Raw genomic sequence first — 12,653 nt, 5'->3', positions numbered from 1 at the left:
GTTAGCTATACAGTAATCATTCCTATTTTATGTTCTAAGGTGTCTCCAAGGGCAGGTACTAGTTTCCCTTTTCTCTGAATTTGTGCATCCTTGGGGGTAATATATTTACAGATAAGGTTTGAGGGGACATATCCCTCATGTTAGGGGCAAAGACAATACTTTTTAAAGTGTGTGTGATGTTCATATTGCCAAGGTTCTCACCTTGCGACATTGTAAGTATTCTGATGTTTACGTTACAGCATTTTAAGCCTCGCTATACCATGCTTGATATGACTCCAGGCTATGCCCATAATACCTGTAATACGGAAGGAAAAATGCACGATGTGTAAATAGGTGAAGACTTTAAGTTATCATTAACATCCTGCATTACACACTATGCAGTATTCACTGCCAGAAACAGAGGGCAGTTTTACATCATTACAAGGGGAAACTACTGAGCAGAGTGTGACCAAGAAAAAGCTTACATGCATAAGGAAATGGAAAAATCTTGTAAGCTGTTCTAGACAGCTAATACAGACACAGGGTTGCTGCAATACAAAATGTTTTTCTTGAGTAATGGAATGTATGCCAGTCAGCTAAAAAATGATGGGAACCAGGTGTAATACATATGCTCTTCTTAAGCAAAGGTGATTAGGACTACTATTTAAATAATCTATAGAAAGTCCCACAGAAGCTGAAGGAGCACAGGGTGCAAGCTAAGGCAAATGTAATCTTTTCAGAGAGAAAAATTCTTATTGCTGGCATGTGATTAGTAAGCAAAGGCTAAATAAGTCACAGAATATATGCATATACAAAACTTGTCCTACAGGTATCTATGGTTCAGAAAGTACAGTTTTATAAGTAAACTTACAGTAACAGTAGATGTTCGAATAATCACTGCTGCAGTACCCTTAGATATTTGGGTTATATCCTGCTAAGGATATAACAGATAAAACAGCCGACCAGCTTCCAAAGCATCATGGTACTCTCCATGTGCCCAAACTGTCAGGTAGATCGAGCTGAGCTGACGAAAGACAAGTTCAGGTGGGTCTATATTAGGTCGCCAGAAGCACAATGGACAACTACAGAACTTTGCCCTTTTCTCCACCGTAGTGCGATCTCGGTGTTGGTATATATAATTAAAAGGGGCAAAGCCCCCCACATCGGGAGTGTGGGGGGTGAAGCCCGCCACTTGGGTGGGTTCGAGTTAACTACAAGATGGTCTGTTGTGCTTTGGACAACTATTTTGTTGCCTTTAGTAAATTCAGCGAATCACAGACGTGATTTTTGCTGATTAGGGGTTGATGAATAGATGTTTGCCAGAATAATATTTCGGTAAACTAATACAGACCTGTTCATGCATCTAGCCCTTCAGAGCTTTAAGAAAAAAACAATAACACTGGTTGTAACGAGGCTAAAAACAAAAGCATTTTAATATAGTAAGCGCTTTCACGGATACACCACTTCTTCAGACTACAATCAAACAAACAGCATCTCATTTAAATGCTAAAACAATCAAGCTAATTATGACATCATACAATTAAAACATAGCTTACTTAAAGGAACACTGTATAGCAACTCTTAAAAACAATAGAATCAATGCTTCAGTGACTTTGCCTTGAGAAAGGGTTTAAGTGAAACCATGCTGTTCAAGCCTGGAGGCTTGTCAGCATGGAATTGCAAAATCCATTCTTGTTCAACTAATTCAGTAGTATTTTTAAAATCTCCCCCTCTCTTCTTAACAGCTACAATCTGAAGTGCTAAAAACTTAAATGTGGTCTTTGCCTTCCTTCATGTTATGCATAGCTAGTGCACTGTTTTCTTTCATATTCCTGATGTTCCTAAAATGTTCTAGTATCCTGTCCTTAAGGCAACGATTCGTTTTACCTGTATAGAAAGAAAAACATTTAACACAATAGCTAAAATAAATAACCTTACAAGTCCTACAGTCAGCATAGATATTGGGGGTCAATCTTAAAACCTAAACTGGGATGTGTAAAAGGTCCTTCAGGGTGTATATGTCTGCACGCCATACAGTTTCTGCATGCATAAGTACCTATTCTCTCTGACCTACGAAACTTGGTAAAATCCGCAGTTCTATAACACAAATATTCAAGGCCCTATTACTGCGAAAGGTAAAGTTTGTTTTTTCACCTATCAACCCTTTAAGCCCTTCAACTGTAGACAAAATGTCCCAGTTCTTATTAATAACCTCACATACCACATTAATGTCACTAGGAAAGGTTAATGGCACCCGTAGCACATTATTAGTGCTATGTCCAACATCATTCCTACTAACTTCCATCTGTAAGGGAACAATATTCTTATTATAATAAGGTTTATATCCATCATGCCTGGTTCTCCAGGCCTCAAGTATACATTTATCAGTGTCATACCCTTTATATCCTCTCTCAATTAATTCTGATTTAAGTTGGTGCAAAGCAAGTTGCAACTGGTTGTCATCATTATGTAGACGTATCATCCTAAAAACTTGTCCTTGTATAATATTCTGTTTAGTGTGTTTCGGATGCATACTATTGTTGTGAAACAGGTTGTTCTTCCTCACTGGCTTCCTATACAGACTAGTCCTGATAGAGTCTAACCAATGCTTGCTGACTAACATCAAGAAAATCTATTTCATTAGGAGAACATTTGTGTGTAAACCTCAGAAAACTCGTAGTCCTATTCAGATATACGATGAAATTAGTAAGGGCTTGTTCAGAACCCTGCCACAACAAAAAAATATTAAATGTTTTTCTTTCTATATAGGTAAAATGAATTTTTGCCTTAAGGACAAGATACTAGAACATTTTAGGAACATCAGGAATATGAAAGAAAACAGTGCACTAGCTATGCATAACATGAAGGAAGGCAAAGACCACACATTTAAGTTTTTAGTACTTCAGACTGCAGCTGCTAAGAAGAGAGGGGGAGATTTTAAAAATACTACTGAACTAGTTGAATAAGAATGGATTTTGCGATTCCATGCTGACAAGCCTCCTGGCTTGAATAGCATGGTTTCACTTAAACCCTTTCTCAAGGCAAAGCCACTGAAGCATTGATTGTATTGTTTTTAAGAGTTGCTACACAGTGTTCCTTTAAGTAAGCTATTTTTTAATTGTATGACGCCATAATTAGTTTGATTGTTTTAGCATTTAAATGTGATGCTGTTTGTTTGATTGTGGTCTGAAGAAGTGGTGTATCCGTGAAAGTGCTTACTCCATTAAAAGCTTTTGTTTTTAGTCTTGTTACAACCAGTGTTATTTTCTCTTAGTACATTTTGTTTTTTCACTGGTCCCTTCAGAGCTTTCCTGCCAACAGGCAGAGGGAGAGTGTGCCATGAAAGGACAAAGCTAGGAAGAAAAAAAAATAACTACACCCTGATATAAACAACATACCAAAAATAAGGGGAATAAAGGAAGGGAATGCTTATTACAGAAGTGGTAATTTCAGCATCTACTGTTATGGTAAGTTTATTTAGACAACTACTGTGTTCATCATGCTGATCGGGCACCTTAGCTATATATATTACCCTAGCTAACTACATGGAGAATGGAACTTACAAAGCATGATCTTGACTTAGAGAAGGAATCAAGCTTATGGTGCTTTGTAAAGGTAAGTACAGAGGACCTAGTTGCTGATTCTAGAATACTTCTAGAATCCAGCCCTTTCCAAACAGCCATAGATGAAGCCAAGGTCCTGGAAGAGTGGGCCTTGACCCTGCCTGGAACAGTTTTCTTGTGGTGAATATAACAAAAGGAAATTTCCTTAGACAACCTTTTTTAAAAAGTCTGTTTTGACACAGGTTGTTCCTTCTTACTCTCACAGGAAATGAGCAATTGTTACAAAAATCTGAAAGATTTAGTTCAGATGTCTGTGTACATCTAAGGAGTATCCTTTCTCCCTCATTTTTGGCTTCAGGAAAGAAAATGGAGAGATGGATAGTTTGGCTAAAGGAAACTTAGCTACCACTTTAGGCATAAAATAATTAGTTGTCAAAGAAACCCTGTCACTATGGAAAATGAGGTAGGTTTGAGACACCATAAGAGGCTGTAATACAGATACTCTTCTTATAGAGGTCAGAGCAATCAGTAAAATTGTTTTACATGTTAAGCACCTCAAGTCACCCAGGTAAGCTACTTCAAGTGGAGCAAGGCTTAGCTTTTCTAACACAAAATTAAGATCCTAAGTAGGAGTCAGCGGTTTCTTGGAGGCCTCTTATATAAAACCTATTCAAAGGCATTTTGACCTGAGACTACATTGAAAGACGAGGATCCATGGGCAGAAATGCTGAAATGGATGACAAATGAACCTTGATTATAGGTTCATAGATTAGTACTAGGCTAACTGCCCTTGCGAGTCATTTTAAGCCTAGACAATTATCCTTTGTGAGACTCAAACCCTGCACCTTGTGTTTGTAAGGCAAACACCATAACCATTAGGCCACCCTCTCAACTGGAGGAGAGGGTGGATGGAGGAGTAAAAAGCCACAGGATAGTAACTCACACAAATATTGGAAAACTAGAGAACAACAAGCCTTGAATGGGTGCTGTTTATGTTGTTAGCACCAACTAAAAAAACTCTTCCATTTGCTAATATATGATTTTCTAGTAGAAGGCTTTCTGGCCTCCATTAGTATCTGCTGTACATCCTCAGCAAGGAGATGCCTAAAATGAATTATGTCCTTCCATCCAGACAGTGGATTGTAGATGATTAATGCCAGGTTGTATCAAAACATTCCTGTTCTTGTGTGAGTAGATCTAGTCAGTGAGAAAACTTGTGGTAACTGCCCCTGGTCATTTCTGAAAGAAAGGAGAAACACAGTTACCTTGACCAGACAGTCTTGGCAAATTCTTTCTGAATCTTCAGAAGTACCCTGGACATTAGTGGAAAGGGTGGAAAAGCATACATGAACATTCCTGTCCAAGGAACAGAAAAGGCATCTGTCTTCCAGGTCTTCTTACATGGCGTCCTGGAGAAGAATCCTGCCAGCTGACATTTCAGAGGACAGGCAACAAAGTCTTCTTAAGGAGCTCCTCACAGATGGATCATATCTTGGAAGACCCCCGATCTAGTTTCCATTCATGAGGGTATGTGCTTGTCCTGCTTTGCTTGTCTGCCACATAATTTTGCTCTGACAGAATGAAGGATGTCTGTAGATTGCGCTGTGAAGCTAAAGCCCAAGCTAACATGACTAGCCCACAAAGGGGGTATAACATGGTTCCCCTTGCTTGTTGATGCAACACATTACTGTGGTATTGTAGCAACAACTTGAAGAGGTCCTGGGGACCAAAGATGATTCAGAGCATTGAGTGCCTTGATCAGGGCAGGCCATCCCTATATTTATGTGCTTGCATCTGTCCTTGGTGTCCCACAAAACTTGAACTTTTATCCCTCCTGAAACTACTCCCTAAGCAAAGTCTGAGGTGTCTGTTGTGACTGACTGCTCTGGAACAGGGAAGGACAACCGGAGACCTGGATTTAGGAACATCAGTTGTCTCCATCAAGTGACTTCTCTTCTAGTAAGCCCTAGCATTGGTATTTGAAAAGACAAACCCTGTTGTTGCTTAAACCAAAGAGACTTAAGATGTCACTTTATCATTCTCATGTGGAGTCTTGCCAGGGGTATCATGAGAATCACAGAAGCCATGAGATGCAAAATCCTGAGGTATTCCCTCAAAGTAACCAAACTCTGAGTGGAAAACCCTAGATATAGAGGGCGCAGTGGTGCAGCAGTAGCACTGTCACCTCACAGCAACAGGTTCTCCTGTTCGATTTTCGGCTGGAGTGTCTTTTGTGTGGAGTTTGCATGTCCTCCCTGCGTTCATGTGGGTTTCCACCAGGTGCTTCGGTTTCCACCCATGTTACAAAGATATGCATCTAGAGCATTTCTTCCCGGGCCTCCAGTGAAAATTGGCTTCATTCCAAGTCGAGCTTTCTCAGTTAACAAATGTTAAATAAATAAATAAATCTACTTTTTTCCTGTGAAAGAAAGCTCTTTGAACTGTGGTGTAGAGTTGACAAGCCAGAAACACAACCCTGTGAGGACGACTCAAGAAAGACTTTTGAATGTTCTCTTGGAATCAAAGCTTGTGTAAGAAATCTATCACCCAAGAAAGAGAGATTCCTGACACTGAAAAATACTCCGGAAAGATAAGCAAGTCATCAGAATTAAAAAAAAAAATGTGCATAGTATGTAGCCTGCTATGAACTAAATCATAGGATCATAGGAGATTACTAGGTTATCGCCCTGGAGGTCATTTCAAGCATAGCCGTTTCATCCCAATGTAATGCCATAGAAATTTTAGTTAATATACTGCGGTGATGGTGCTGCGGAAGCATTGTCGCCTCACAGTTAGACGTTGCATGTTCGATTCTCAGAGCATCTTCTGTGTGTCGACATGCGTGAATGGGTGTTCCTTCGCTGAAGGTTGTGCTTTAGGCCCGGCAAGCCAGCACGTACAACTCTACTGCCAATCATTAGCAGACCGGATTTCCGCTGTGGCGACCCCTAACCGGAAAAAGCCGAAAGACAGAAGACCCAAGGCTGCATTTAATAATGACTGCCCATGTCCAGGAGGATAGTGGGCACTACTCCTGGTAAGAATTTAATGTCCCATCCACTCATCCAGGTTCCTTCTGAACAGTGTCATACAGGTGCTCTGTTTCACATGAACAGGTAGCCTATTCCAAAGACACGTCAATTGCTGGGAGATAAATCTGTTCCCTCCAACAAGTCCTATTTAAGTCGTAGGTAATATTTAGGTCCCTGAAATGGTCAGTCCTAGTCCTATTTGATTTACAGATATGCAGCAAGTTAATTAGGTTTGGGTCTGAGATTGCTCTGTAAGCCAGGCATAAGTCTCCCGTAAGAGGTCTATATGATACAGAGTAAAGTGACAGGGACTTTAGTCGGTCTGTGTATGACATGTGCTGGAATCCCGTGATCTTTTTGTTGGAAACCTCTAAGGTCTCTCCAACTGCTGTAGGTGGTTTGTACATACATGCCAAATGGGGTGTTATACTCAACTGTGGGCCGGATTAGTGCCGAGTATAGAGGGGTTATAACCTCTTTTGTTATCGAGGTGATGCCTTTACAAATCAAGTGTGCTACACAGAAAGCTTCCTTACTACAGAAGACATGGTGGCCGAAGTTAAGGTCACAGTCAACTTGTGAACCCAAGTCCCTTACCACTTTGTGGATACTTAAAAGTATTGTTGTTGATTTGATAATGTGAAGGGACACTGTTTGTGCTAAAGGGAAGGAAGATGCATGTCTTTGCATTCAGTTTAAGACCTTGACTAAGACACAAGTTGTTGGTCTATGTAAGGCCCTCCTGGAGTATTCTGACATCATATGGGAATTCAATAAGTGCACCCAGTTTGCAGTCGTCTGAAAACCTGGTCAGCCTCAACCCCTTAGTTTTGACCTGAACTTCTGAGAAGTATATACAAAACAGAAGAGGGTCTCGCTGATCCCTGTGGCCCCCCTAGTAAAAGGTAAAACCTGAGAAACTAGAGCTAGACACTTTTTGAACACTCTTGGTGCAGTGGATAGTCCAAAGGGTAAGGCAGAGAAATGATAATATGATACAGACACACAAAACCTTAAGAAACTCCTGAAACATGACTGCCTAGGGATGTGATGATAAATATCTTTTAAATCTAATGTTACCAGGAAACTTTAATGAGGAATAAGAGGTAACAGGTTGTAAAGTGAGATCATTTTGAATTTGGCATTATCACAAACAGGTTTAGGAAAGTAAGATCCACAACTGGTCTCCAAATATTTTCTTTCTTTCGCATTAAAAACATTCTCGAGTAATAAAAACCCTTTCTCACCTGTGAAGTGGGAACTGGTTCTGTCACTCCAGAAGACAGCATGTCATGAAAGACAGGAGGAAAGAAAAGTGGCTGGTTTGGAGGATGAGGAATTTCGCCACCCTGAAAGGATAAAGTCCCTCCCATTGCCATCTGTAACCTTGATGAATGACATTCAGAACCCGTTTGTCTAAAACTGTTTGCTGAAGAGAAAAGTGGAGATTTACACTTTCTGAAAAACAAAATGGGGTGCCAGGGTGGGAAGGGAGAACAAAGTCTCTTAAATAGTTATTCTGACTTATCTAACTGTTCTTAGTTTTGGGAGTTTCCAGAATTCGTCATTTTGTTTTTTACCAAAACTGGATGAGGACTTACAGAATACCTCTGAATTTTGTAAAAGGAGGTCTAAAAAATCTTACAGATTCAACACTCTTTTTGATCACTTTTGCAGAAAAGGGGCCAAAAAACAAATCTCTATCCAAAGAAGAATTTAAAATCTCATTTTAGCATTTGGGAGGTTCTGAAAACACAGCCATGCAAACCTCCTTAAAACAGTAACAGTGGCCATAACCCTTGAAGAAGAAACAACAGTCATACACACACTGAATACAATGAGTAGTGACTTGAGCAATGGAAGATATTAAATTATTTAAAGCAGATTTTTCCTCACAGGAAGAAACTGTAGACAAAACATTCCTCATATTTTCCCAATTAGTCATGTCAACCCTTAACATGTCAACCTGACAATTCAAAATTCTGAAAATCAAAGTTGCAGAAGCATACACTTTTTTCCTTATACTTATCAATAATCTTCCCATCCTTATGAAAAACAGTAGGACTGGAATTAAATAAGTGTTTGGCAGTAGAAGGATTAATTAAAGCTGCAACTGCTAAATCAAGTTGGGGAAGAGTGCAGAAAAAATTAAAAAACTGAGAGGCTTTATGCATCCTATCTGCCTTTTTAACAGCAGCTGTCTGACTATCAGAAAAACTGCAGGCCGTAATACAAACACCCTCCAAGGTAAACAAAACTGGAGGAATGGGTGCAGGTTCTAGAAATTCCTTCTGTAACAACTGATACCATTTTCTGAGGGACTGAGAAATCCCATTGTTTTTTCACTGAAAACACTACTACATTCTAGAAATGGTTTCATGGAAAGAGAAACCCTCACAGGAAGAATCAGAAACTGAGCTTTCCTCAGAGTCTGAATCAGAAACCTGAAGAGAAAACCATTTGTCCCTTCACCCTTCTGTCCAGATTCAGAATCCTGAATCTCTTCGGGAAAGGAAGTATCCCTCTTTCTTTCGCTAGAAACTTCCTTACAATAAGGGTCAACAGCCGGAATTAAACCCTGAGCCAGACCCAGTAAACTACTCCTGTCTTAGGAAATTGGAAGAGGGGTAGTTTTCTGCTTCTTTTTGACAGGAAAATGGGGTTGATAGTGTTTCTGTTTCTTTTTGACAGGAAAGATGGGGCCAACAGTGTTATTAGTGGCAGCAGGAGCTTCCCTAGGGATGGACACAATGTTCTGACATGACAGGGAAGAATTCTATGTTCCCTCTTTCAGGTCTGAGAAGAGTGGCTCTCCCTTGCCAACTGAATGGACCCCAAAAGCTGCAGAGGACATGGTTAACCCAATATCCATATTGGCTACAGTTGCTACATCTAAGGGATTTGGGGTAAAAGACGACTGGTCTGGGGTACAAATTGCTAGCCTGCTGTGTTGGCAAAGGTTGTTTTTCATTTTGTGAATGGAAGAAGGACCAACTCTGGGACCGACAGTTTGTTCCATGGTCAAGCCAAAAATGCTGCCTCTTCTCAGGGAAAATAATCAGCAAATGCCTGTAAAAACAAAAAGCCTTTAAAAGTCACTTTTCCCCAGACAAACATAGTAAAAACACTTTAAAACACTATGCCAGCACCATAAAGTAAAATAAACAATTTCTCCATAGAAAAAAAGCAATTTTTAGTTACTTTAAACAACTGTTAAACTGACAGTAATAAAGAGCACTTCTGTTTAAAAGTAGAATAGTCTTGTGACATTCTGTTTAAGCACAAACTCCTAGCTTTAAAATAACTTTGCTGAAGGGGAAAGTATAAATAATAAGCAAAAGGGAATTATTTGCCCAGCAAAGGAACAGCACAAGCTGATCATCGATCCCCTAAAGCATCAGAGGAGCATACTCTTCAGCAGCAAGCTCTGAACAGCTTGGCACCAAAACGTGTCTTTCAGTCAGCTCAGCTTGAGCTCCCTGACAGTTTGGGTGTACGGATGGTGCACTGAAACTTTGGAAGCTGGCTGGCTGTTACATACATTATATCTGTGGCAAGACATAAAGCTAGTGCCACAGTGAGAAATATGATGAACGTCTTTTCATAAATTAGGTTACACTGCAGACTACTAAACTAATACTATAGATTTCTACCAAACCACCTAAGAATTCTGCATCCAGTGAATGTGTTACTTCAAAATGGGTCTATCTGTAAATGGATGGACAGCTGTGAATGGACATTCATGGCAATCAGGAACACATCAGATGAAGTATTAAGACCACCAAGGGCTGAAGATAACCAAGTCAAAAATGATAAACAGCTCCTTAGCCTTGTGAAGGAAATGAAAGCACTTCACCAGCGTTTGCAAGATACAGATTTCCACTAGTATTTATTTATTTAACATTTGGTGACCAGGAAAGCCTGACTGAGACAGAGTCCATTTTCAATGGAGGCCTGAGGAGAATGCTCCACATCCATGTCTTTCCAGCCTTTAGTGTAGATGGTAGCTACACCCTTGTACCACTGAACACTATTAGAAGGTACTCCTACGGCACTGAATGCAAAAAGAAAGGGAAGCACTGTAATGCTAATGGACTGCCATGTTTACTTTACTAAGCATCTTCAAGTCACCGTATGTCTGTTGCGCTGCAATCACTGAACAATTCTCTAAGACAAATGCCATACTTCAAAGAGAATCACACAAAGACATATCAGCAAATGTGCAATATAACCAAAACATTCTAATCCTATTAAACAAAGTGGGATTTCCAATCTGCCATCTAATCAAACATTAGGCTATGTTTTCAGTAAATTGTATTTCACTACAAAAACTGTTCCTGTTTAGTTACCATAAATTCGGAAAACTAGATTATAGCTTTAGATTTCAGTTTTAGCCGAAGTCTTGCAGGACAACCTGTCAAAATCACTCTTAGATGAAGATTTAGTCAGATGTGCATAAATAAAAAATAAACTATTTATCCTTGCAGACTTGTACAAGAAGATGATGGCACCACATAATAGGTTCATAGGTGAGTACTAGGCTAACTGCCTTGGAGAGGCATTTTAAGCCTAGACAATAACTTGAGGTCAGAATCAAAACCTTTACTTTGTGTATATAAGCTGAAGACCTTAACTAGTATGCCAAACCCACCCAGATACTGGGGTTCTCCAGGATTTGAACCTGGAACCTCTTATACCCAATGTGAGAATAATACCCCTAGACCAACAAGATGTAGGTATCTGTCTGGCAATTTACAGAAAGGACTAAGGCTCTGACTTGCTAATCAGTTGCTTTCTGTGACAGTGGTAATGTGTGTCACACAGTTATGTACAAAGGATTTGCCTACCGTTTGGCCTTCAGCAAAGCATTTAACCAGACAGTACTTTGGGGCAAATGGGAATTTGGGACAAGCTCCTTAATGATCTCCTGGACTGCAGGCATAGTAACCAACTACCTATGAACCCTAAGACAGAATACACAGACGGGTGACCACCACACTCACTGAAGTGTGCCTACCAAGACTTCTAATTCATTCTGTAAAAGTACAGTGAATAATTTTAGCCTAGAAATGTTTTCAGTTTTGTTCAGTGCTCCTAATGTTACCATAGTCAAGTTTCTAACAAGGAGACAAACTGAAGCAAATTAATCTCTTTCCTGGGATTCATAAAAGTTACCGCTAAGTGTACACTTTGTATTCAAGAACATCCCTACTATATCCCACTGCTTGTGCTGTCAATTCACACAGGAATGCTAAACTAACTGTACATTTAGAGTTACGAATACCAGCCTTTATCTTCACACAACATATCTTTGTATAGATACCAAAAATTTACTGTCTCATTAATTCTAAGTTAATCATATGAATGTTAGCTTCAACAGCCAAATTCTAATTTGTAATAACTTTTTTCCCTAAGGAAGAATTATTTGGAAAATAACTCGTTCTTATCCTGCAGGCCCCATATATGACTCTCTCTACTTCACTGAAACTTAAGAGACCAGTTGCTTTCATTCACCCGTCCTGCTGTTGACTATAAACACAACTGCAGTTTTAAGATGCTGTCAAAAGATGTAATGAATCTTGGTAGCTTGGTATCATCAGAACACTGAACGTCAAATCTTTTTGGGGAGAATGTGCATAGGTTAAACAAACAGGACATACTGATGTTAGGTTCCTCTCTTGACTGGTGTGATTTTAATCTTAACTGCTCCTGTTCTGTTTATTAGCCATGCTGAACTCTATCTAATTAGATATAAAAAACCTAGATATTAATTTACAGATTCTCAGGACACCGGCATATCATTAAGTTCACATGATTAACAGAAAAAAACAAACCATATTAACATTTTTTCATTTACATACATTATACATTACATATTTTCTTTCTTTACAATAAATCTTATTTAGTTCAACATTATATAAATTAAGTCCTGCCTTCCGTTAAACCTCACTCTTCCTTCTAAACATTATTTTGCCAAGTATTGTTCCCATAAATTCCATTTATTTCTATGTAATTTGTTCCCTCCCTTTTCTAAAAATCCCATTTCCACTTCTTTTATCTCTTTTACAATATTTAATAT

Source organism: Protopterus annectens, chromosome 3.part1 (assembly GCF_019279795.1).
Source record: "Protopterus annectens isolate FY-2018-M chromosome 3.part1, PAN1.0, whole genome shotgun sequence".
NCBI lineage: Eukaryota > Metazoa > Chordata > Ceratodontiformes > Protopteridae > Protopterus > Protopterus annectens.
The sequence above is the reverse complement of the archived record's forward strand: the minus strand, read 5'-3'. Positions refer to the sequence as shown.